Source organism: Scyliorhinus torazame, chromosome 18 (genome assembly GCF_047496885.1).
Source record: "Scyliorhinus torazame isolate Kashiwa2021f chromosome 18, sScyTor2.1, whole genome shotgun sequence".
Taxonomy (NCBI): Eukaryota; Metazoa; Chordata; class Chondrichthyes; order Carcharhiniformes; family Scyliorhinidae; genus Scyliorhinus; species Scyliorhinus torazame.
In genome coordinates this window covers 58,649,164-58,674,671 of record NC_092724.1, presented here as the reverse complement: position 1 = coordinate 58,674,671, position 25,508 = coordinate 58,649,164, and the positions used below count along the sequence as shown (strand labels likewise).

At 45.4% G+C, this 25,508-nt stretch overlaps 1 long non-coding RNA gene across 7 annotated transcripts in view; it reads right to left on the bottom strand.

Moving 5' to 3' along the window:
* The window catches only part of LOC140395232 (uncharacterized), a 132,595-nt gene extending 117,931 nt beyond the window's left edge, over positions 1–14,664 (bottom strand). For 3 of the 7 annotated variants that reach the window (XR_011936135.1, XR_011936136.1, XR_011936133.1), the window contains exons 1-4: positions 14,314–14,664; positions 13,183–13,317; positions 8,089–8,162; positions 7,095–7,180 (exon numbers count right to left, since the gene is read on the bottom strand). This is a non-coding gene — a long non-coding RNA (uncharacterized lncRNA). The remainder of the gene's footprint in view (positions 1–7,094; positions 7,181–8,088; positions 8,163–13,182; positions 13,318–14,313) is intronic. The other 4 variants (XR_011936134.1, XR_011936139.1, XR_011936138.1 and 1 more) reach the window with 4 other exon arrangements.
* Between the last annotated feature and the right edge of the window lie 10,844 nt (positions 14,665–25,508).

The window sequence follows — 25,508 nt, the reverse complement described above, 5'->3', positions numbered from 1 at the left end:
TCTTGTAGGCACAGTATTTATATGGCTGGTCCAGTTCAGTTTCTGGTCAATAATAGCCCCCAGGATGTTATGATGTGGAGATGCCAGCATTGGACTGGGATGAGTACAGTGCGAAGTCTTACAACACCAGGTTAAAGTCCAACAGGTAAGGGCAGCACGGTGGTGCAGTGGGTTAGCCCTGCTGCCTCACGGCGCTGAGGTCCCAGGTTCGATCCCGGCTCTGGGTCACTGTCCATGTGGAGTTTGCACATTCTCTCCCACAACCCAAAGATGTGCAGCTTAGGTGGATTGGCCATGCTAAATTGCCCCTTAATTGGAATAAATGAATTGGGTACTCTAAATTTATTTTTAATAAAGTCCAACAGGTTTGTTTCGAATCACTAGCTTTCGGTGCACTGCTCCTTCCTCAGGTGATTCACCTGAGGAATGAGCACTGCTCCGAAAGCTAGTGATGTGAAACAAACCTGTTGGACTTTAACCTGATGTTGTCAGACTTCTTACTGCGCTCATCCCAGGATGTTGATAGTGGTGGATTCAGTGATGGTAATGCCATTGAATGTCAGGGAGCAATGGTTAGATTCCCTCTTGTTGGAAATGGTCATTGCCTGGAACTTGTGTGGCGCAAATGTTACTTGCTACTTGCCACTGGCAGCGCAGCCCTGCCTGCAGGTTTACTGGCAACGTGGGGTGGCTTCAATGGGAAATCTCATTGACGAGTGGTGGGAAGAGAGAATCCCGCCGTCAGCGAATGGCACGCCGCAGAGAAATAGGTGGCTGGGGACCGGAGAATCCAGTCCATATGTAAGAGGGCAACAAGGAATGTTGGAATAGTCAAGTCTAGTGGTAAACATCATAAATTAAGGATTTCAATGATGAGCTGAGGCTGGATTGGAGTCAGACAATACAGAAATAGAGTGGTAGTGTGGATATGTGGTCAGAAGTTCATCTCATCATATGATGCCTGATTTAGCTTCAGACAATAGCCAGGGAGGGGCATGGAGTTAGTGGTTAGAGAATGAAGCTTGTGCAGAGACTAAAGACAACCTTTGGTCTTCCCAATACTTGGGAGGAAATTTCTGCACAGCGTCCACTGGATATTAAGGCATCTGACAATTTAGCGATACTGCAGAGTTTGAGAGAGGTAAAGCTGGATGCCCTCAGTACACAGGAAAGGGATGCTGTATTTTAAGATAATTCATTGAGGGAGCAAATTGTAGATGAGAAGGAGTTAGTGAGGATAGATCCTCGGGAGACCAAGATAAACATTGGGTATGGGAAGAAGAAGGCATCAAAGGTGATCCTCTGTCTCGGACTGGGTAGATAAGAATGCAACAAAACAAGGGCAATTCCTTCCTGCTGGATGACAGAGCAGAATGTTGTGATCAACTGTGTCAAAGGTTGCAGGCAGATTGAGAAGCAGGTAGAGGAATAACTTATCAATTCACACCAAGCAATGCAAGGAGATTTTAGTTCAGGTGATCAGGGTTGGTAAAATAGGTAGGTTTTAAGACTGTCTCCAAACAGGAGGTGGAGGGACAGATAGAAATCCCAATACGAAGTTCCAGGCAACTGAAAGCACTGCTGCCAATGAAAGGATTAAAAATTGATGATATGCACGAGGCCCGAATTGGAGGAATGCAGAGATTGAGGGCTGTGGGAGGTTAGGGACAAGCATGGTGGGATTGAAAACAAGGATAAGAAGGGAAAATGGGTGTACATTATTTCCCAGTTTGGTAGCAGGCACAGGAGTAATCGGATTCAGAAAATTGCAAACAGGGTTTTGGATCAATTCAAACTAATGACAGGAGGCTAACTAGAATAGCATTAGACTATCATGTCTAGGTATAAGATAGAGGTTATAAAGACATGGATGAGGATGTTAATAGCAGATGAGCTGAGGCAGGGGTTGAGACAGCAAGGTTTCTGAGCCATATGTGGTGATGCAGCAGGGGTACCTTGTCAGAAGCTTATCTCACTCAAGGAGCACAACAGGTTGCAAACAGTGCAGTTCAGTCTCAGGCTATGGCCAGAGAGAGGGGTGGAATAAATGGCTACAGTATGTGATGTGTTGGCGAAACAAAGTCAATGACTTCGGTCTTTCAAATGGCGAATTGGAAGAACTTTCTATTCATCCAATACTACGAGCAAGGCTTGGCCAAAGAAAATCCAAAAAATTGAGCTCCTTTACTTGCTACAAATGCTTCTGTTCAGCCAACTAAAATATTCACAAAATGCATTTAAATTCTAAATTTCTCATTGCCTGCACCACAAAACAGTATTTGACTTCTTTCATGAAGAAACTACACAAGGGGCAAACTTTCCCCATACTCACCAATGGAATTATAGAGCTGTTGCACAGTACGTTTATAGCTTTGTTACTTGTTTCAGCATAGAATCATAGAATTTACAGTGCAGGAGGAGACCATTTGGCCCATCGACTCTGCGCCCGCCCTTGGAAAGACCACTCTATTTCAGCCCACACCTCCATCCTAGTAACCCAAAGGAAATCTGTCCTGCAGGGCAAACATGCTGTTATACAACATTTCTTCCTGTCATATGAACATACAAACAAGGAGCAGGAGTAGGCCATTCAACCCTTTGAGCCTGCTCTGCCATTTAATAAGACTGGCTGATCTGATAGGAAACTCAAATCTGCATCCCACCTACTCATGATAACCTATCAGCCCCTTGCTTTACCAAGAATCTATCCACCTCTTACTTAAAAATTCCAAAGACTTTTGGCTCTCAGAAAATGTTATGCCGCATCTCAATTTTAAATGAGCAACCCCTTATTTTTAAACAGTGATCACCTAGTTCTGGATTCTCCCAGAAGAGCAAACATCTTTTCCACATCCACCCTGTCAAAACGTTCAGATTTTCTATGCTTCAATCAAGTTGCCTCTTACTCTTCTAGACTCCAGAGTATACAAGCCTAGTCTGTCCAACCTTTCCTCATGAGACAACCCATCCGTTCCAGGATTAGTCTGGTAAACCTTCTCTGACTGCTTCTAACAGATTTATATATTTCCTAAATAAGGTGACAATACAGTACACAGTACTGCAGACGTGGTCTCACTAGTGTTCTGATTGCCTGAAGCATAACCCTACTTTTGTATTCAATTCACTTCACAATAAATGATAACTTTGTTAGATTTTCCCAATTACTCACTGTACCTGTATACAAACCTTTTATGATTCATGTATTAGGACATCCCCTCTGCACCTCAGAGATCTGCAATCTCTCACCCCAATATGCCTTATTTATTCTTTCTGCCAAAATTGACAATTTTAAATTTTCCCACATTATATTCCATTTGCCAGATCTTTTCCCTTTCACTTACTTATCTATATCTTTCTGTAACTTCCTTACGTCATCTTCACAACTTACTTTCCTACCTATCTTTGTGTCATCAGCAAATTTGGCAACCATCCCTTCATCCAAGTCATTTATATAAATTGTAAACAGTTGAGGTGCCAGACTGATCCCTGTGGCACACTACTTGTTACCTCTTGCCAACTTGAAAAAGACCCATTTATATCTACTCTGCTTCCTGTTGGCCAGCCAATATTCTATCCATGCCACTATGCCACCCTCTATCCTACAAGCTTTTCTTTTTTGCAATAACCTTTCATGTGGCACTTTATCAAACGCCTTCTGTAAATCTGAGGGCAATACATCCACTGGTTCCCCTTCATCTACAGCACATGTTACTTTCTCAAAGAACTCCAATAAGTTGGCTAAACACGATATCCCTTTCACAAAACCATGCTATCTCTGCCTAATAATTTTGAACTTATCCAAAAGCCCTGCTATAACTCCTAACAATTTACCTATGACAGATTTAAGCTAACTGGTTTCCTAACTAAGTTTCCCGCTTACTGCCTCCCTCCATCCCTCCCTTTTGAATAATGGAGTTACATTTCCTATCTTACAACCTAATGGAACCATCCCCAAATCTAGGGTGTTTCAGAACATTAAAACCAATGCATCAACTACCTCACTAGCCACTTATTTTAAGACCCTGGAATGAAGTCCATCAGGACCTGGGCACTTGTCAGTGCACAGCTCCAACATTTACTCAGTACCACTTCTCCGATGATGGTAATTTTCCTGAGTTGCCCCCTCCCTTCCATTTCCTGGTTTAGAGCTGCCTCTGGGATGTTACTTGCATCTTCTATAGTGAAGACTTATGCAAAATACCTGTTCAATTCGTCTACCATCTCTGTTTTCCATCAGTTTTGCAGACTCACTTTCTTTCAGACCAATGCTCACTTTGCTAACTCGTTTACTTTTTAAAATATTTATAATAATAATCTTTATTATTGTCACAAGTGGGCTTACATTAACACTGCAATGAAGTTACTGTGAAAAGCCCCCTAGAAATTCTTACTATGTTTTTGTATGTTTTTATATGTCTGGGTAGCTTTCTTTCATACACTAAATTTCCTCTCCTTATTAATCTTTGAGTTATCCATTGCTCTTCCATATATATTCCGTCCAATCTTGTGACCTTCCACCTATCATTGCACAATTAAATGCTTTAAAAAAAAATTTGATACTATCTTTCACCTTTCTAATTAACCATGGATGGTGTGTCCATCCCTTGGACTTTTTTACTCATTAGAATGTATGTAGTCTGTATTCTGAAATAGCCCCTTTAATGTTTGCCACTGCATCTCTGTTGACCTATCCACCGGTCTAATTTACCATCACTTTAGCCTGCTCTGCTTTCTTGCCCTCATAATCACCCTGATTTAAGTTTAAAAACATAGGGCGCAATTATTCCACTTGAAGACTAAGTGCTCCTGCTGGTGGTATAACCAGAGTGTTTCCCGCTGGCACTAGGAGCGAAGATGAGGTGCCATTCAATGGCACTTAGAAATGTTTTAACCAGGATCGGGGAGGGGGCTTGGGCTGGGCTGGAAGGGTTCAGGTCAGGAGACTTTCCCAGGATAGGGGTTGTTTAGCTGATCCTCCCATCTGCAGCCTTTAAACCATTTAAACTGTCTGTCAGTGTGTCAAAATTAAAATTTGCTGAGAGGAGAGTCAAAGTCCTCACATTTGTTGCCTTTACCCCTTTAAAATGTCTACTAGGTGCTCTGTTTGAATGCTGCTCCTGCACCTGCTCTTTCTAGGAAGCTCTTCAGAACAAAGAGACAGCGTCTTAAAAAAAAACTGCAGTTAGAACAGTTGCTCAAAAGAGGATGTACTTCAGACTTAATGGACCCCTGTAGAGCTATATAAATAAAGAGCAAATCCTTCCTTTGAAACTGCCTGAACCTGTCAATCATGAGGTTTTTAAAAGGCAATAGTTTGTAAAGTTGAATGTAGACAATGCAGTTCAAGGATTTTAGGCTTCAAAGATTGCAGAGATGCTTCAATGAGTTAAAGGGCAATTAAATTGGCTGTGAAAAAAAACACCTCAAAGGTTCCGCCACATTAAAGGGATTACTTTCATGTTCATCTCACAGATCTTCGAACTTTACCTGCGAGGAGACAGTTTAAATGATTTCAGGTTACAGGTCGGAGGATTTTCACTCTCTTTCCAGAAATATTTCATTTTTACATGCTGACAGGCTGTTTAAAGGGTTTAAAGACTACAGATGGGAAAACCGGCCAAATGATCCCTGATCTCAGCCCCTCCAGTTAAGCCCAAGATCCCCCTCCCCCAGACACCCACCTCCCCAAAGGAGCCCGGTTGGCACCTTGGAGGCAAATGTAGGCAGGTACTCACCCCCTTACCGTCCCCCCATCAGAGTGCAAGCCGAATATAAATTTCAAAGGTTTATAATTGATATAGGGTGGGATTCTCTCGCCTCCCAGTGACTTGCCATTCGCTGGTAGCGGGATGCTCAGTTCCCTTTGTTGTCAATGTGAATTCTCATTGAAGCCACGCCATGCCACACAGCCAGGATGCCCACGGGCAGGGGTGCACTGCCGGCGGTACCAGAGAATGTCACTGCCAATGAATGGCAGCCACAAATTCTCACCAGCTGATGTGGTGTCTTGAGATATTTTATGAGCGCAAGAGCATCTTAAACACAAGATGAACATTCTTAATTTGAGGCATTGGGGAACCAAAGGTCAATGTGGACAGCAAGGACCAGACTGGAGAGGGGCAGGAACTTAGTGCAGAACTGGAAACAGGGAACAGAGATGGAGGAATGAGATCAAGCTTATGGAAAATTGAGGAGGGAATAGTCTGTTTTTAAAAAATTATTTCATGGGATGTGGACATCACTGGCAAGGCCAGCATTTGTTGCCCATCCTTAACTGCCCTGTGTAGTATCACTGGAAATGCATTCAAGGATGCATGTGAAACTATTTTGTTGCACAAAGTGCCTCTTTCAGACTGGAACAGTGCAAACAGCTTTGCTATCATAGATTCATAGGTTTCACAGTGCAGATGGAGACCATTTGGCCCATCTAGTCTGCACAAGCTCTCGGAAACAGCACCCTACCCAAACCCACACCTCCACCCTATCCCCATAACCCAGTAACACCACCCAACACTAAGGGCAATCTTGGACACCAAGGACAATTTACCATGGCCAATCCACCTAACCTGCACATCTTTGGACTGCGGGAGCAAACCGGAGCACGCGGAGGAAACCCACGCACGCACGGGGAGAACGTGCTGACTCCGCACAGACAGTGACCCAAGCCAGGAATCAAACCTGAGACGCTGGAGCTGTGAAGCAATTGTGCTAACCATGATGCTCCCGTGCTGCCCTGATCGATGAAGGTTCAATCAAAGAGGAGACTGTATAAAAAGGGTGACTGTGTAAAAGGGGATATGCTACAGAGTATTTAGAACAGCATTAAATATCAAACTTTGTAAGTGGAAAAGCCTTACGGGTGAATGCCAAAGAATGTCTACTAATCATACTCCTGTTTCTTTTGCATAATAGAAATTGTACATTAATCTCCAAAATAACCAGGATCTCACGGTTGGAAATGTTAGATGCGCATATTAAATTTTACAATTGCAAAATTAACACACAGGTAAAGTCAAACAAAATAAAATGTGTTTCAGTAACATCACAGCTAATTCTAAACAAGAAAATATGATGAATTTAAGAACACTAATTACCTTTGGTAAAATTTAGCTTGTACACTTGACATGGTTGACACTAGGTGCATTGACGGTTTACCACTACCTTCAAGGCCAATGTTCGCCTACAAGCAACAGCAACATTACATAAAAGAATATTTAAAAAGAATATTTTAAAACTGGTTTTATGACAGCACTTGTTCAGATGCAAAGAACATACAGAACAAAAAGCAGCAAATGCAGAAAGACAATTCCAGATAATGGCAGATCCCTCTTGGGAGAGAATGGCACTTTTACTAATTTCACCACAGTAAATTAATTTTGCTCACCTTGAGCAAATTTAAAAGTAACACTGGGTGAGTGGCAGGGGTGCTGAATGGGCAATAGATTAACTGTCCATTATTAGCTTGTCCAATTTCCACTTTCTGTTCACTCGAGTAATGAGGAGAATTAGATGGCGGATAGTAGTTTTCCCCCAAAGATGAAATTCCCTGTTGTTTCAAGTTTGAATTGTTATAGTTGGGGTTATATGGTCTTGTTAAAACTTTAAACAGACAATTGCTTTGGAGCAGGCTCTGCCCAGATAGCCTGGCTTCTGTTTGGATATCCTTTTGGATTCGGTTTTATCTTGTGCACTGTTTACAAAATTCCCAAGATTTTACATCAGATCCTACTAAATTGAAACAAAAACAGAAAATGCAGGGCAATCTCAGCAGGTCTGACAGCATCCGTGGAGAGCTTTAACAAAGGGTCATCCAGACTCGAAATGTTAGCTTCTTTCTCTCTCCACAGATGCTGTCACACCTGCTAAGATTGTCCAGTATTTTCTGTTCTTGTTTCAGATTCCACCATCTGCAGTAATTTGCTTTTACCTTCTAAACTGAATTTGTTCTACCTGTAGTTTAGTCACTACAACCTCAGAGGTAAAGGCCTGGCCATAAACAAAATTCACCAAACAATGATTGTTCACCCACAAACAGGTAATGAGAGCTGGATTTGAGCTGGGCTTAGATTATCAGGAGACAGGTTTTACCCAAGCAATGTACCGTTCCGAGACTAATCTTCTTCAGTCGAAGAGGAACCACCAGATCAGATTAATACCGTCCACTGGAAAAAGGAGTGTGACATATTAGTAATGTAGCTGGACTAGTAATCCGGAGACCTAAGAAATGAAATGAAATGAAATGAAAATTGCTTATTGTCACGAGTAGGCTTCAAATGAAGTTACTGTGAAAAGCCCCTACTAGGATAATGCTCTGTGGGTTCAAATCTGGTGGAATTTAAATTCAGTTGGTAAATCTGGAATATAAAGCTCGTCTTAGTAATGGTGACCATGAAACTATCATCCATTGTCATAAAAATCTCACCTGGTTCACTAATGCCCTTCAGGGAAGAACATCTTCCATCCTTACCTGGTCTGACCCACATTTGATTCCAATGTGGTAGACTCTTAACTGCTCCACTGAAATGCCCCAGAAAGGCTAGTTTGAAGGCAAATAGGGATGGGCAACAAATGCTGGCCTTGCCAGAGACAGCACATCCCAATAAAAAAAAGAACTGCTGTTTTATTCTGACCCAAAGAAAGACTTGCATCAGGGGATAGCAAAGTTTATAAATGTACAATACTGGAGAGGCCAGTGTTGGCTGAAAGAACTCAATTTAGTCCTATTACCCTGCCCTTTCCCCAGATTCTTGAAGTTATTCTTCAATATCAGCCCACGTTTCTTTTGACAGCCATTTTCATGATTATTTCTGATAAATTATTGAGTATGTCCATATAATCCCTACAGTGCAGAAGGAGGCCATTCGGCCCATTGAGTCTGCACCGACCCTCTGAAAGAGCACTCTATCTAGGCCCAATCCTCCATAACTCCACCTAATCTGCATATATTTGGACATTAAGGGGAAATTCAACATGGCAAATCCACCTAACCAGCACACCTTTGGACTGTGGGAGGAAATCGGAGCATCCGGAGGAAACCCACACAGACACTGGGAGAACGTGCAAACTCCACACAGTCACCCAAGACCAGAATCGAACTCGGGTTCTTGGCGCTGTGAGGCAACAGTGCTAACCGATAATACCAGAAGATGGCGCCAGAGTGAGGCAACTCTCTGCAAGCTCTCCCCAACAGATCCACTTTTTACTTAACTTACAATTGTTCTAATCTTTTCTTTTATTCCCTTTTTCTTCCCATGTACTTAATGATCTGTTGAGCAGCTCGCAGAAAAATACTTTTCACTGTACCTCGGTACAAGTGACAATAAACAAATCCAATCCAATCCATTGAGCCTCTGTGCCTCCCTAACAATTGCATCCTACAATTTTTTAAGTACTTCATTATTTCTGCTAACTTACTCAACTAGAGTGTTTTCCTGACACCCTTCAATTCTGAGCATTTCTATTGGATTCCCTCTTTACCCGCCTTGTTCTAATGAAGTGTGCCTATGTTTCTAGTCTCATTTCACAAGTTAATCCTCTCAGCGTCGGCCTTAGCAAATCCTTTCTACACTCTCAATTTCCCCCAACATCCTTTATGGCTCAAGGTTTAAGTTCAGCTTCAGGCGCACCAAACATTGGTAGCAGGGCTTTGCAAATGTCCTCCCTTAATAAATTTCAAGCTTACTAATTAAAGAACATCTCAATTCATTAAGAAACCTCTTCTGACGTCTCTTCCCGTTGATTTTTTTTTCCAGATGATCTAAACACAGGAATTAATGGAGCGGGGCCAAAGACAAAACTGCCTAAAGGGGAACAAATACAAGTTAAGCAGCTAAGTACTTACGGATGGCCGAAGCGGATGGGGGATTGTCATACTGAACGGAGAGAAGAAAGTGTGAAAGATGCTAATGACGGGAAGGTCACGGCAAATAGATCTGAAAGTGAGGAAAGATGCAGTCTCGCAGTGCGAGGAACACAGGTCCAAGGTACAACTTGGGCAGTGTTACAACATATGTGCTGATGTATCAGATGGTCAAAGTATTTTTAACAGGGGGAAGGATGACCCACCTCAAAAGAGCGTGTCTGCTGCTGGTCTCATTTGATGTGCTGACCTCTTATCATTCTCCAGATAGGCGCACAGTCTTGCCGGACATTATATTTTTATTTCTATTCCAGATGTATCTTTGTATTACTGTCCCCCCCTCCCCCCGAACCCCACCACCATGATAAACCAGTTTACCTATAATTTCAACAGTTTTCTTTTCTTTAATATAGGCTCCAGATTGAACAGTCCAATTTGCCTTGGGATCCTGACATTCCTTTGCTCAAAAAGATATTGATGCCTTTGCTGGAGCGCATTCATTCAGCAATAGAAACGAGGCCCTTGCAGCTTGCGCGACACTGGGGACACAAACGAATGCCGTTTTTCAGAATTAAAATTGGTGCTTAAACGAATTAATTATTAACCTCGCGACTGAAACTAAAACAGCAGGGAAATTAGTAAGGGTGGTGGTGGTGGGGAATAATCACAAAGACAGGTTTTGAAAAGAACTTCTTAGCTGAGATTAAATTGTTAGTGGTTAAAACCCGCCTTGAGGATCCGCCCCCGGGTATAGAACCTTATTCAGCTGTCAAATAAATTTTAAAAAGCACACAAATGATTTGGGGAAACTAACAAGCAAGCTGGAATCAAATTGTAAAAAGAAAAGCAGCGTTTTAGTTTAAAAGATTGCAAGTCATTTGTACTGATTGGGGATTTTACAGTTTTGGTCTATTTTCTTCGCTGTTGTAAATTCTGCAATAAAACTGCAAATAGCACTTCACACACACACACACACAACACACACAGCTGAGCGTCAGTGCTACAATCTCTCCAAGCACCTGCTCCTTTATGTTCCCTCCTAGCAAGACCTTCTCCGATTTGTCATTTGCTGCATTATACGGTGCCAGTTAATTTATGAAGTTTTTAAAAATTTCAAACGGGACAGATAAAACATTCCCAGCTACCAAACAAAATAAATGATGTGAGGCAACAATTTTAAACATTGTATTTTCGTTTAATGCTTACAATGCAAATGTGGTTACCATCTGTTGACTCAAAAATTACAATCAGAGTCCCCCCCATTTAAGGAATTTAGTTTGTTTTTAAAAAAAAAAAATGTTTTCCAACTCCTGCATAACGCCCCCCCCCCCAACCCCCAGCTCGTGCTTTATTGGCTTTTTATTTAAACAAAAGATTTTACAATGGATTAAAGTGTGTGACTTTGCTTTGACAATTGTCTCAATGTGTATATTTCATGGGAATGGAGATTAGTGTTAATCAGAAAAAAACTGACAATGCAATGGTCATAAATCTGAAAGAGAAATATAAAAATGCTGAAAACAAGCAGTCGCCTATCCGCAGCTAAGAGAGAAAAAGGTTAAATCGCGAGTGAGACTCATTCAAGAACAGCCTCAGGATGCTGTGACGGATCCGATCTGTATATCCGCAATTTTACATCTGTATTCAACATGATTTGAAATTTAGGAACTTGATGTATTCTCAAAATGTAGAATAAGTGAACTAATGTATACTCAAATTTTGGAACAAGTGAACTAGACGTATACTCAATTCAGAACAAGTGAACTAGATGTAGACTCAAAATTTGGAACAAGTGAACTAGACGTATACTCAAAAATTAGAACCAGTGAACCAGACGTAGACTCCAAATTTAGAACCAGTGAACCAGACGTATACTCAAAATTTAGAACAAGTGAACTAGACATATACTGAACATTTAGAACAAGTAAACTAGACGTATACTCAAAATGTAGAACAAGTGGTTTGATGGTCAAATTCACCATCTTTATGTGGAATATGATGTTGATTTTTTTTTTTAAATCCCTACTAAACGGATTCAGAAATGAAAAGCAGCCCGCCACAAACACCCAGCAGGCACCTCATTACTGGGAATTGGGTCAGAATTGGACCGTACTGCTCTGTGGCACCAACTCTGTTCACAGCGCCAGTAAATGCAACCTCCCCGCTCAGAGCGTGAAATTAACCGTTTGTTTGCGAGATTTGTTGGGAGAGAATTCGCAGGTGGAGCTTAGATCAGAGTGAAAGCACGTTTACAAAATGCAGCTTCTCTCCCTCTGAAGTGATTGCTGCTAGTCTAAATCCAATTCATACAACTATGTCTAAATGTATTATCTCAGTCTCCTGTTCTCAAGCGCTTAGTGCAGTCGCAGTCCAGGGTGCTGAAATCAGCACGCACTGTGAACCTTTGCTGAGCGGGCTCCCTTCCACAGCCATTCCAGAGACAAAGCTGGGTTTTCAGAAGACAGCAGGTTCGGGTGTGTGACGCTCGCTTACCTGCTGACAGCCTTGGGACAGACAGTATCAGGACAGAGAGGATTTTTTTGTTCATTTCACACAGGCGGCCTGTGTCATTGAAACAAATTGGAGAAGCGATTAGTAAACCGAGGGTGTTTTCTTTTTAATGCATCCATCATCTCAATTCATTATTACAGGAAGTGTAGAAAATAAACTTAAAAGGTGATTAAAAAGGCAATGCCCTCCATTGTCGAATAGCCTTCCAGCACTCACTGCCTGGGCTAGTACAATAAGAATGGTCAGTAATGTGCATTCTGAAAAGATATCCTAAAGTTCCCGGGGAGGGAGAGGAGTTCACTGGATAGGGAACAAAACCATGGAAAACCGTTTCTCCGCCCGGATAAAAGATGGTAAAATAGCAAATGTTTCCCCAAAACAAACGTGGTTTTAACTTAAACAATCGACAGATGATCACGAGGTTTTTGATGGTGGAGATAGTTTTTTCTGTCACAAATTTCACGTCAGATTTGAGTAATTATCTCCACTGGTTTGTTAAGCAGCCTCATTAACAGTGACATTTCCCCATCAATTCATTTAACGCTGGAACCCCCCACACGACGCTAATAACCTCAGAGAAACACCAGTCGGGAAGTATGTTAAATAGCAGGCGTGGGAATCCCTCTTCTTCCTTCCCATGGCGAAGTAGGATGTAAATATTTAATATTAAAATTAGCATTCAGTTACAAAATACTACCCTTTTCCAGTTCTAATATTTCCGGGATTTACTAAGGGAATAAAATGAAGGATAAATTAGACAAGACATGATGGAAAAGGTGGTAGAAACAAGTAAAGATTTAGAGAATACAAACCTGGTATTTAAGACAAGCGTAGTTATCATTGTGTTAAATGTAATTTCTTACTTCAAAGTCAAGTAGTTCCCCGAAATTGAATTCGAAAGCAAGCTTCACAGCTCAATATTCATGAGTTCTGACCTGGAGTCTTACCTGTCAAATTATAATGGGCTTTTAGTGAGAAAGTTTCAGACTAAATAACTCGGCTATTGTCCACAGATGAATTAAGCTTAGAATTTACTTTGACAGTTTTTTTTCTTCATTTTAAAACAAGCAGCAAAGGCCGGGGAGCTTCAGGTAGCACCGCACTCGTGACAATTTTCGGTGCCCACACGAAGCTTAATGCGTTTCTCCCAGCATTTTCTCCCTTAGAATCTGTAGCTTGCTTTTTGACCTCTTCTTTAAGTACTTCTTGTCGACACATTGCGATTAACGAAGACACCTTAACGACAAATCTCCCCCTTCTCCCTGCCGACCAACAATAGCTCCCTTAAATTATATACCGAGGTCGGCTTTTGTCAATAAAAACGCCAGGTACTTCTCCCAATCATTTCAGACAATGTTCAATAGACACCTTGGATACCGCCACCCCCTCCATTAACTTTGTCATTGATAATGTTTAAGCAAAAAAAATCTGCATAAACTGAAGTGAGCAACGTAAATAAATAGGAATTATTGCTGACAAAAATTAAATCAGATTTGGATTAATTTGAATTGAATAAACTACCAATTTCATATTGTGACGAATCACAACCAAGAACATTTCTTCACTCAATATGTTACAATGAAAGTTTAAAAAACTCTTCCAACCATCGGTCTGCAAGCCTCGCTCTCTGACCTGAGTGTTTGCATCATTGTCACTGTTTGCAGCTCTGTTCTAGATTGTTGAAATAATCTAACGCTTGTTTGCAGAACACCCTGTATTAAATACGTGCAAGGAGTTTTAAAAAGTTCAAATAATTCATCAACGCCAGTTTTGAAACGCCTGATAAGAATCGAATATTAAAACTAACACAAAATAAATCACTTCTGTACAAACACCGTGCAATTTAGGCTGCGTGGGAACATTGCATACAATAACACTTCGACTAGAACTTATTTTAACATACAAAAAAAATCATATTGAAAAAGAGATAAATATATTCTTACCTGAAGCAGTCCTTGAATTTAAAACATTTAAAAGTGAGCAACACCTCAGGCAAGAATTGGAAGGCTGCTCACGAGTCAACCGAACTATGGAGTGGGGCGGGAACTGAACTGAGTGACATTGCCCTCAGCCCATCAGAGATCAAAACGGAGTTGAAAAACCAATCAGAGGGAGGTGGAGGCGAACCTTTCGTAGTCAGGGTAGGTTGTCCGCTGACTTTATTAGTTTTGGCGGGGGGAATCTACTCTGTTTGAAACAAAAGGTTGCTGGGCTGGCAGGAGGATTTATATTATCTTTGTGAGGGGAATCTCTACTAGCATAGCCGGTATTGCTGTCTGGCCTCCTTCACTTGCTTCCTGGTGATGTGACAGCGAGCAACCTTTCCCCCAAGCTTTATATACCTGAAGGTTGAGGCCGGGGGGGGGGGGGGGGGCGGAGCAACTGACAGACGGGAATGTGCACAAAGCCAACCTTACAACCCTGTCAATTACACATTTTGGAGTTGCATCAGAAGCAACTGAAACGTCTGCTTCAAAATCGAAGCCATTAAATCATCTTTCTTCTCTCTCAAATCCACTTTTGTAATTGCATTTGGTCACCCCCCCCCCCCCCTTCCCCCACCCACCGATGGGGTGCAACTCTCACAATTCCACATTGATACGCCGGAAACGTTCAAATGCAAGTCTTAGTTTATTCAGGGCTCATTGCAGAGAACAATCCATCAGCGCGGTCTTCACAAGGTAAAGACGCTTCGAGTAAGAGATCGGAGGATTGAGGAGGAGACATCAAAGAGATATTAGGCTTTGGAAGGAATGGCGAGACGAATTCTGAATTTTGTCTTCTGATTGCGAGCAGAGCTTTTTTATTTTTCTATACTAGTGGAAGGATGAGAGCCGACATATAAATGTATAGAACCGACCCTGAAAAATATCTGCAATTATTCAAGTTGGAGAAGAAGTATGTTGGAGGAAAATGACTGCAACCGACTTACAGAATCTTTAATAAAAATTATATTCTAAATCACTCAAAAGTAAAATTCTCGTATAATATTGCTCCATGCATCTTTTTTATGACCAATTTGTTGTAACTGAGAGTATTTGAAAAAAGTCATGGTGATTTCAGACATTCAACTAAATAAGGTGGGTTCTTTTGTATCCACTACCCAGGCACAGTTGATGATCACTTTGGAATGGTTTTTTTTTGGAATGCAAAATGTGTTTACATTTTCATTTGGCAGTTTGGCTCAGTTCTCACATCTGAGTCAGAAAGTCATTGGTTCAAGCCCCACTCTTTCACATTGAATGAGACTGCAGTGCATGACAAAGGCATTGTTGGAGATGCTACTCCTCAGACTAGACGTTGACAACAACTTGCATTTAGCAACAAATGCTCGCTGAGTCAGCGACGTTCACATCCCCTCGAGAAATTTCTTTTAAAACTGGGGTGGCACGGTGGCACAGTGGTTAGCACTGCAGCCTCACAGCTCCAGGGACCTGGGTTCAATTCCAACCTCGGGTGACTGCCTGTGTGGAATTTGCAATTTCTCCCCATGTCTGCGTAGGTTTCCTCCGGATAATCCGGTTTCTTTCCACAGCCCAAAGATATGCATGTTAAGTGGATTGGCCATGCTAAATTGCCCCTTAGCGTCCAAAAGGTTAGATAGGATTGCTAGGTTGCAGCTTAAATAGGGTCCCCTTTCCAAGGGCAGGTGCAGACTTGATGGGCCAAATGGCCTCCTTCTGCACTGTCGGGATTCTATGAAACTCGCATTTACATCACAATTTTTGCACGGGTAAACATCCCAAGTTGCTTGCAGGAACATTATCAAATATATTTGACACAGAACCACATGGGGAAATATCAGGACAGGTGAGAAGTAGGTTTTAAGGAAGTTGAGTGAGAGAACCTATTAACACCCAGGCAGCTGAAGGCAGGGTCACAGTGGCAGTACAATTAACATTTGGGATGTGCAAGCGGCCAGAATTGGAGTATAATCTGGAATGTTTGTTGGGAAGACGAGGTGACATAGGTAAAGATCAAACGGACGTTGACATTTCCTCTTCTGGTGGGCCTTAAGAATTCCACAGCACTGGTTTGAAGAAGTGAAGGGTGTTCTCCTGGAGTCCTGGACAGTAATGTTTTGAGGCAGCATCAACACAAAAAAGCATTCACTGGTCATTTATTTCATTGCTCGCTGTGAAATGTTGTTGTTTGCAAGTAGCTGCCTTTTTGTCTGCATAAGAGTGACTGCACTCTTTGAGATGTATCATGATAAAGCGTGACATAAATACGTTTTAATGTTTAAAACTACTCTAATATGACTGTCATTTTGTCCTTGTGATTAAGCACATTGAAAATGTAAATGTGGGCAGCACGGTGGCACAGTGGTTCGTGCGGCTGCCTCATGGGGCTAAGGTCCCAGGTTCGATTCCGGCTCTGAGTCACTGTCCATGTGGAGTTTGCACATTCTCTCCGTGTCTGTGTGGGTTTCACCCCCACAACACAAAGATGTGTAGGGTAGGTGGATTAGCCATGCTAAATTGCCCCTTAATTTGGAAAAAATGAATTGGGTACTCTAAATTAAAAAAAAAAGAAAGTGTAAATGTGACAAACAATTTTATTTCCCCCCCCCCCCCCCCCCCAATTCTCCACTCTTTTTGTTGCTGGATATGATTCCATGAGTACATGGTGCTACAGCACAGGTGTAGGTATATTCTGCTCCTCATTCAAATGGTCATTATTCAGATGTAAGCTTTGATATTTAGTATTAGTGGACTAATTGACTGTAGTGGGCATCACAGCCAACACCACCTCATTTGCACACACGTGAACACTTTCACATTTTAAGAACCCATTTTAAAAAAAACCTCATTATTCTTGTGATAACCTTGATTTCAAGCCCCATTGTTCTGATTCATGAATCAATGGAAATAAGCTTTCATTATTTACCCTCTCAAAGTCTTTCATAATTTTGAAAACCTCTATCACATCCATTTAATCAGCTCTCTTTCAACGAAAACACCACTTTTTGAGTCTTTGTTTGTAACTATTACCTCTCATTCCTGACATCAGCGGACTGCATTTTTCTCAAGCCTTTCTACAGATCTAATATCCATCTTATAATACAGTCTTCAGAACTGCAGACAATGCTCCAGCTGTGTCCTAAACAATATCTTGTACAAATTCAACATCACTCCCTGGTTTTTGTATTTAAATTCATTATATAAATCCCAAATACCCTGCAATGGTATTAACTTGTACCTTTTAAAAAACACCCTGAGATCTCTGTTCCTTCAGCCTTAGAACATTTAGGATGCATTGTGTGCATTCGCCTTAAAACCATTGGTATGATCATCAACTGCCTGTCACCTATTTCACACCAGAACAATCAAGAAGCCAGCAGAGGAAAAGTGGTGCTTGACCATTCCTTTGATGCCCAAGGTCCGGTTCAACCAATTTTCAGGCAGATGTTGTTCTCAACAATCCTGCCCAAAACAGGCAGGAAACTGTTAAGATGTACAAATAAGCAGTGTGTGCATTGAACATGTGAGCCTCAGTTACATCAGATGTTAACTATTTAGATGTTTGTTGTGGCTCAGATGGTAACACATTGATCCAGAAGGTTGTGGATCTAGGACTTGAGCACAAAAAACGAGGCTGACATTCCAGTGTGGTAGTGAGGGAGTACCGCACTGTCAGAGGTTGCGTCTTTCAGACAAGACATTAAACCAAGGCCCCATCTGCCCTCTCAGATGGTTTAAAAGATTTTGTTGCGAGCAGGGGAGTTAACCCTCGTGTCCTGGCCAACATAAACAGATTATCTGGTCATTGTGGGAGTTTGCTGCATGTAAGTTGGTTGTCACGCTTCCTATATTACAGCAGTGACTAACCTTCAAAAGTACTTTATTGGCTGTGAAGCACATTGGAATATTAAGTGGTCATGAAAGATGCTATATAAATGTTGGTCTTTTATTTTAACTAGTTCAACAAGTGATGCTTAAAGATCGCTCTGAAAAATAGGTATGTTTTGGGGTTTACTTTTAACATTTTTGTGGGACCAGGAGAATGAAAAAATGAAATGAAAATCACTTATTGTCACAAGTAGGCGTCAAATGAAGTTACTGTGAAACGCCCCTAGTCGCCACATTCCGGCGCCTGTTCGGGGAGGCTGGTACGGGAATTGAACCATGCTGCTGGCCTGCCTTGGTCTGCTTTCAAAGCCAGCGATTTAGCCCTGTGCTAAACAGCCCCTGAATCATGAATGTTCATAAGTTCACAAGATAAATGAGCAGAATTAGGCCATTCAGATCATCGAGTCTACTCCACCATTCTGATATGTTCCTCATCTGTTACCTACAATTCTAAAGACCAAGAGCTGGATTGCAAAATCAGCCAGAGCATCTATTATTATTATTATTATTAATCGCTTATTATCACAAATAGGCTTCAATGAAGTTACTGTGAAAAGCCCCTAGTCGCCACATTCTGGCGCCTGTTCGGGGAGGCCGGTACGGGAATTGAACCCGCGCTGCTGGCATTGTTCTCATTACAAGCCAGCTGTTTAGCCCACTGTGCTAAATCAGCCCCTTTTTTTAGCCAGCTATATCAGCCGAATCAACCCTAGCGATCAATGGGGTGACAGATGTCGCAGCCAGATCGCCCTCACACCCCTAGAACACATGGGCCGGGATCCTCCGATCCCACGGCCAAGTTCTGATGCCGGCACCAAAAGCGGCGCGAGCGACTCCGGCATCCAGCCCAGCACAAATGTGCATATTCTGCACCACGGAAGGGGCCAGTACGGGCGGCACGGGAAGTGCGATGGCGTGACCCGGAATAGCGTCACAGACGCGTGCGGCATAATTGATGCCGCGTCGCTGTTAAATAGACGCCACTAGCAGAGACACAGGGCAATGCAGGAAGATGGCCGCCCGCCGCGCAGTGCCGAGGTTCCAGGACCGGGATATTGAGACGCTCCTGGACGCCTTGGAGCAGAGGAGAGATGCCCTGTACCCCGGACACGGCCGCAGGGTTGCAGCCAACACCGCCCGGCGCCTGTTGAGGGAGGTGGGCGAATCTGTCAGCGCCGTGGGCATAACACCCAGGACAGGCAGCCAGTGCCACAAGAAGGTCAATGACCTAGTCAGGGCAGCTAGGGTGAGTACCCCCCCCCCCCCCACCCCCCTCACATGTGGCACCGACCCCCCCTCCGCATGATGGGCGGTACAGCTCTAGCTGAGACCCACATGGCTGTACCCACCCATGCAAGCTGCATTGGCAGGATGGCCTATGAACCTATGCCAACATACACCCAACCGCTGGCTGCAAGTATATGTCTGCCTACCACTATTGATCTTTTTGTGCCCCCCCAGGAGAAGAGCGCTCATAACAACCGGGAGCGTGCCAGGACCGGAGGGGGTCCACCTGAATTGCGCCCCCTCAGCGTTCATGAACAGAGGGCCCTGGACCTCGCATGCGGACCCGAGTACCGGGAGGTTGTGAATGCAGATATTGGGGGTGCACCACCAGGTGTGGGCCCCCTTCCCCCCCTCCTCCCATCCTCCCTTCCCCCCCTCCTCCCATCCCCCTTCTCCCCTCCTCCCATCCCCCTTCCCCCCCTCCTCCAATTCCCCCCTTCACCCCCTCCTCCCATCCCCCTTCCCCCCTCTCCTCCCATCCCCCCTTCCCTCCCTCCCATGCCCCCTGTGCAGGAGCAGTGGTGCTGCTCATGCGGCCAACCAGGCCGAAACCACACGGGTGGCATCCGTGGTGGAGGCAATGGGAGCGACAGTGTTGGACATGGGTAGCAGTATGCAAGGCCTGGGACTTTCTGTGCAGGCGGGAGCCGTGGCCCAAGACATGGCTGCCCTCTCACAGGGTCTCATGGCCCGGTCTCAGCAGGCCATGGCCCGGTCTCTGCAGGCCATGGCCCAGTCTCTGCAGGCCATGGCCCGGTCTCAGCAGTCCATGGCCCGGTCTCAGCAGGCCATGGCCCAGTCTCTGCAGGCCATGGGACAATCTCAGCAGGCCATGGCTGAGAGCATTGGCGCCATTGGCCAGGTGCCGGCTGGCGTCGCTCAGACACAGACAGGGATGGCCAACTCCCTGAGCTCCATGGCTGCAAACGTGCAGACTCTTGTCGATACCAGGGCCGGCCTCCAGGACTGGCAGGTGCCGGGGGTGCCTTGGGTGCTGGATCCGCTTGCACCCCCATCCCATGGAGAGCCCCGGTGGCCATCAGGAGGTGCTGGGGCCCGTTCCGGGTCCCCCTGCAGGGGAGGTCCCAGAACACCGCAACACTTTGGACTGCCCCCCCTTCTGTCCCAGGTGCGTCTGGTGGGCAACAGGCAGAACAGGCTGGCAGCACACAATCCTGCTCACTCGAAGCTGCCCCAGGAAACGGCCGGCACAGGGGACCCTAATCACAGGGCAGGAATCACAGGAGTCCACCTCCAGTTCTGCTGTACCGTCTGGGGAAGCACCTAGGCATAGTCATAGGGCCCGTAAGGCCAGAAAATTAGACACTGAGTAAGTTGGCACGGGTGCAGGGCACAGACTAGTTATAGGGGCTAGGGCACGTGTATGAACAATCTGTCATTAAACTCACTTTTACACCGACGGAAGCTGCCTCTGTGTTCTGTCCGATGCTTGCGGGGGTGGGGTGGGAATTGGGCGCTAGTGTGTGTGAGGGGTGATAAGAGGTCGAGCTCAGGTGAGTGTTGCATGTGCCCCCCACACCCTCGGGTCACCCTCACCACCCTGCCACCAGGCAGACGACGGGTCCGTGCCCTGCAGTGTCCAGGCCGCATGCAGGGACCACCCAGGTGGAGGGTGTTACTGTGGCTATGAGTCAGACATTAACGATGTAGAGCCCGGAGCTCATTGCAGAGCGGGTCGTCATCATCCTGCATGCCATGCAATAGACCCGCTTCCACTGGCGACCGCGTGAGCCCTGCCCAGTGTGCCGCAGGTGGATGTGCAATGGAGGGGTGGTGTGCATGCGGGTGGTCGGTGGTGGAGTATCTTCAGCAGCCCAAAGCATCTCTTGACCACACCCCTGGTCGCTGCATGGGCATCGTTGTAGTGGGTCTCCGAGTCAGTCTGTGGCCTCCGTATAGCCGTCATCAGCCACGACCGCAACGGGTAACCCCTGTCGCCCAGCAACCAGCCCCGCAGCCGGGGGGGGGGTTGCCCTCGAACATGCCGGGGATGAAAGATTGTGCCAATATGAACGAGTCATGCACACTGCCCGGTTACCTGGCGCAGATGTGCAGGATCTTCATCCGGCCCTCACGGACCATCTGAATGTACATGGAATAGGTCCCCTTCCTGTTCATGAACATGGCCCTGTTATCCTCTGGTGGCCACATGGCGACGTGCACCCCATCGATCGCCCCCTGTACCATGGGAATCCTGGCGACGGCAGCGAAGCCCGCTGCCCGAGCATCCTGGTGGGCGATGTCCACAGGGAACTGGATGTAGCGTTCTGCGATGTCGTACAGGGCGTCGGTGACTGCACGGATGCACCTGTGCACTGATGCCTGAGAAATACCGGACAGATCGCCACTCTGCGACTGGAACGACCCCGTGGCGTAGAAGTTAAGGGTGACCGTCACCTTGACGGCCACCGGGAGAGGATGTCGACCCCCAGTCCCACGCGGTGCCAGGTGTGCCATCAGATGGCAGATATGGGTGACGGTTTCCAGGCTCATCCGGAGTCTCCTCCTGCATGCCCTGTCTAGAGGTCGTGGAAGGACATGCGGCGCCGGTACACACGGGGCCTCATCGGGCGCCTCCATCGCCGTGGCACCGCCTCCTCCTCCTCCTCGTCCTGCCGGGCGGGCGGCCCTCCAGCCTGGTCAGCTGCCACCTGCCCCTCTGCGGCACATTCCTCTGCGGCAGTCTCCGCCACCTCCCTGGCACGCCCCTGCTCCAGCTGCCATAGGGCAGGGCAGCGGCCCCGCCACGGCGGTCAACATCGCCGGGTGATGGGCAAACATAACAGTCTGCAGGGGATGGGGGTAGACGACATATCATCATTGCACATACCCCTCTCCGCAACCAGGTGCCATAGGCAGCATGGTCGCCACTGTTGCCGCTGGCACCTAGCCACGCAAACCCCCCCCAACCCCGACACCCCCCACCCCCCGATCCCTCCCCGGCACTCAACCCCCACCCCCCAGAACCCTCCCCAGCACTCCCCCCCCCCTCCCCCCTCCCCTGCACCCCCCCCCCCCCCCCTCCCCGACACTCCCCACCCCAGAACCCTCACCGGCACTCCCCACCCCACCACCCCGATACCAACCCCGACACAGCTCCGCACCCCCGGCCCTGGGCAGCCTCCGCTCCCGACAACCGCACCGTGCCGTCTCGACATCTGTGACGACCCCCCCACGCCCACCCCTACCTCCTCCTTCTTCGCCGCCAGCCAGCACGACTGGTCGACGCTGTTAAAAAGGATGTTTGATATACGCCGGCGGTCACGTCGCAGGGACTTCGGCCCATCTGGCCCGAAGATTCGCAGCAGGCCCAGGGACCAGCACGTCGCGCTAATTCTGATGATTCTGCGACCCACGCGGCGCAATCCCCATTGGCGAGGCTTTTCCCGGGTCGGAGTATCAGAATCCCAGTGTCGGAGTGGCGTAGCGGGATTCGCGCGCCCTCCCGGCGATTCTCCGACCCAGCGCGGGATCGGCGAACCCCGGCCATGATCTAGGAGCAGGAGTAGGAAACCTAGCCTCCCAAGACTAAACACCTTCAATGTGATTATGTCTGATCCCATCCTGGCCTCAACTCCACTGTCCTTCCCGTTCTCCATCACCCTTAAAAATTTGTCAAACTCCTCCTTAAATTTACTCACTGTCCCTGCATCCACCGCACTCTGGGGTAGCAAAATCCACAGATTCACAACCTTTTGGGAGTAGTTTCTCCTCAAATCTGTTTTAAATTTGCTACCTCTTATTCTAAGATTATGACCTCTCGTTTTAGAATGGCCCACAAGAGGAAGCATCCGCTCCTTTTAGCATCTTTCTCTTCAAATATCTCCACCTATAACAGTCAGACATTCCAGCCAAAATTTGATAATAGAAGGTTTTCAGCCATTCAAAACCGGTAGTCTGCAGTGGACAGCTCACTTGGTGGCCACAGCTTCCTAGCAGAATTAAACAGAGGCTGGAAACTAAATATTGTTCAGCTCTCTTGACCTTGGATTTGCGTGAATCCCACCAGTGCCACACACATTTTTCACTCATTTTGTCTGCATTTCAAATATTTGTGCAGAAAGCAGCATAGAACCATCAAATTCGTACAGTGCAGAAGGAGGCCATTCGGCCTATTGAGTCTGCATCGACCATCTGAAGGAGCACTCAACCTAGGCCCCCCCCCATCCCATATGCGTAGCCCCATCTAACCTGCACAGCTTTGGACACTCAGGGGCAATTTAGCACGGCCAATCCCTCCAACCTGCACATCTTTGGACTGTGGGAGGAAACTGGAGCACCCGGAGGAAACCCCCACACACACGGGGAGAAAGTGTAAACCCCAAACATACAGTCATCCAAGCTCGGAATTGAACCGGGGTCCCTGGTGCTGGGAGGCATCCTGTGCTGCTGCCGTGCCACCACACAACCTCCGAAAAAGAATATTGACATCATGCATTGCATTCCTTTATCCATGTGCTCCGATTTCCTTAAGACAGTCAACAGATTAATCAAGCTCCACTTGCCTATGTTGACAGAGTCCTCTTTACCCAATTTCATATTCAATTATGGATTCAAATGAGTGGCAGTGTTTGATGTAGGAAGGTAGAATTGAAATTTAAGATTCTAAGCCTTTACTAGTCTGTAATTTCCTGATTTACGTCCTTGTGAGAGAAGTTGCAGTTTTTTCCCCCAAAACATACATTATTCATAAAATTTGTAAAAGGACATGCCAAAACGTTTCAATTTGAATATTACAGGAAGCGCAATACAATTAAAATTTTCTGCAAACAGCATATTCCAATTCAATCGCAATACTTTTAAGGGGCATGGTGGCACAGTGGTTAGCAGTGCTGCCTCACGGCGCTACATCTGTGACGAATGTGATATAAAATAGTTAGGTTAAATATATTAGTTACAGTAATGTAGATGTAGGCCGGTCTAATTCTAGTGAGTTCACAGACAAAGGATTTCAGAAAGCATGGCATGGGAGGGGGAGGGTGTCTAGTGGAGGAGGAGAAAAGAATGCTGGGTAACAAGAGGCCAGGGGAAAGGAATAAGAAGTGAGCCAATTAGGATGTATGGCCAGGTCAGCAGGGGTATAGGATGACCTATGGGAATCGTTTATGTGAAACTTGATGCCATTTGAATGTATTTGTAGAGATTCCTTTGTCTCCAACAGCACTCGATTCTAAAGACCCAGGAGGCTGCTTGTGTTCCGGGTTTTTGTGAAGCGAGTCAGACTTGCAAGTCGGGTAAAAATAAATAATACTATGCCTACAAATCCATCTCGAGTTTTATTGAGGCCAGACTGACGGGTAAAGAAATCTCAATTTATCATTTGGTGCCGGAAACCCGGGATTTCTCAAGACGGTTCTGACCAACCGCGAACTCAGAATTAGACTGATTTTGGACAAGGAAAGTGGAAAAGAGCCCACAATGTATAGCTGGAAAATGACCGCGCATTGATTTTCCCCCTCTTCTTATGGTCTGATTAGTCTGGTCACTCGCGGTTGGTACGGAAAGATCGTCTCGACGAAATCAAAGGTCAGTCTGGGGATTAGAAATTTAACTGATAGGATTTCATAATTGAGGATTCGGTTTTGGGTTCGTTTTGGAATTAATGGGACATCAAAATGATGGATGGTATCGACTCATGGAAGGTCATCAGGTTAACGGGCAATGCAGGACTCATGAAGCAATTGCACCAGTCCCGGCGATGGGAAGGGAACATTACATGGACATTGCCTTGTTTTTGGAGTACATGTAAATTTGATTTTGGATGTGTTAAGATTGGTGCCATAAAGGTAAAATCAGACCGTCAGGAGAGGGTAGGACGAGGTTGTAAGAGAGAGAGGATGGGGCGTGTAAGGAGGGGAGTACAACTAGAACGTAGGTTATCAGGAGATACACTTAATTCATTTAGGGCCCAGACTGAGGAAACCCGGGTAGTATGAATCTCTTCTACCAGATCTACCACCGCTTGTATGGCCAGGGAC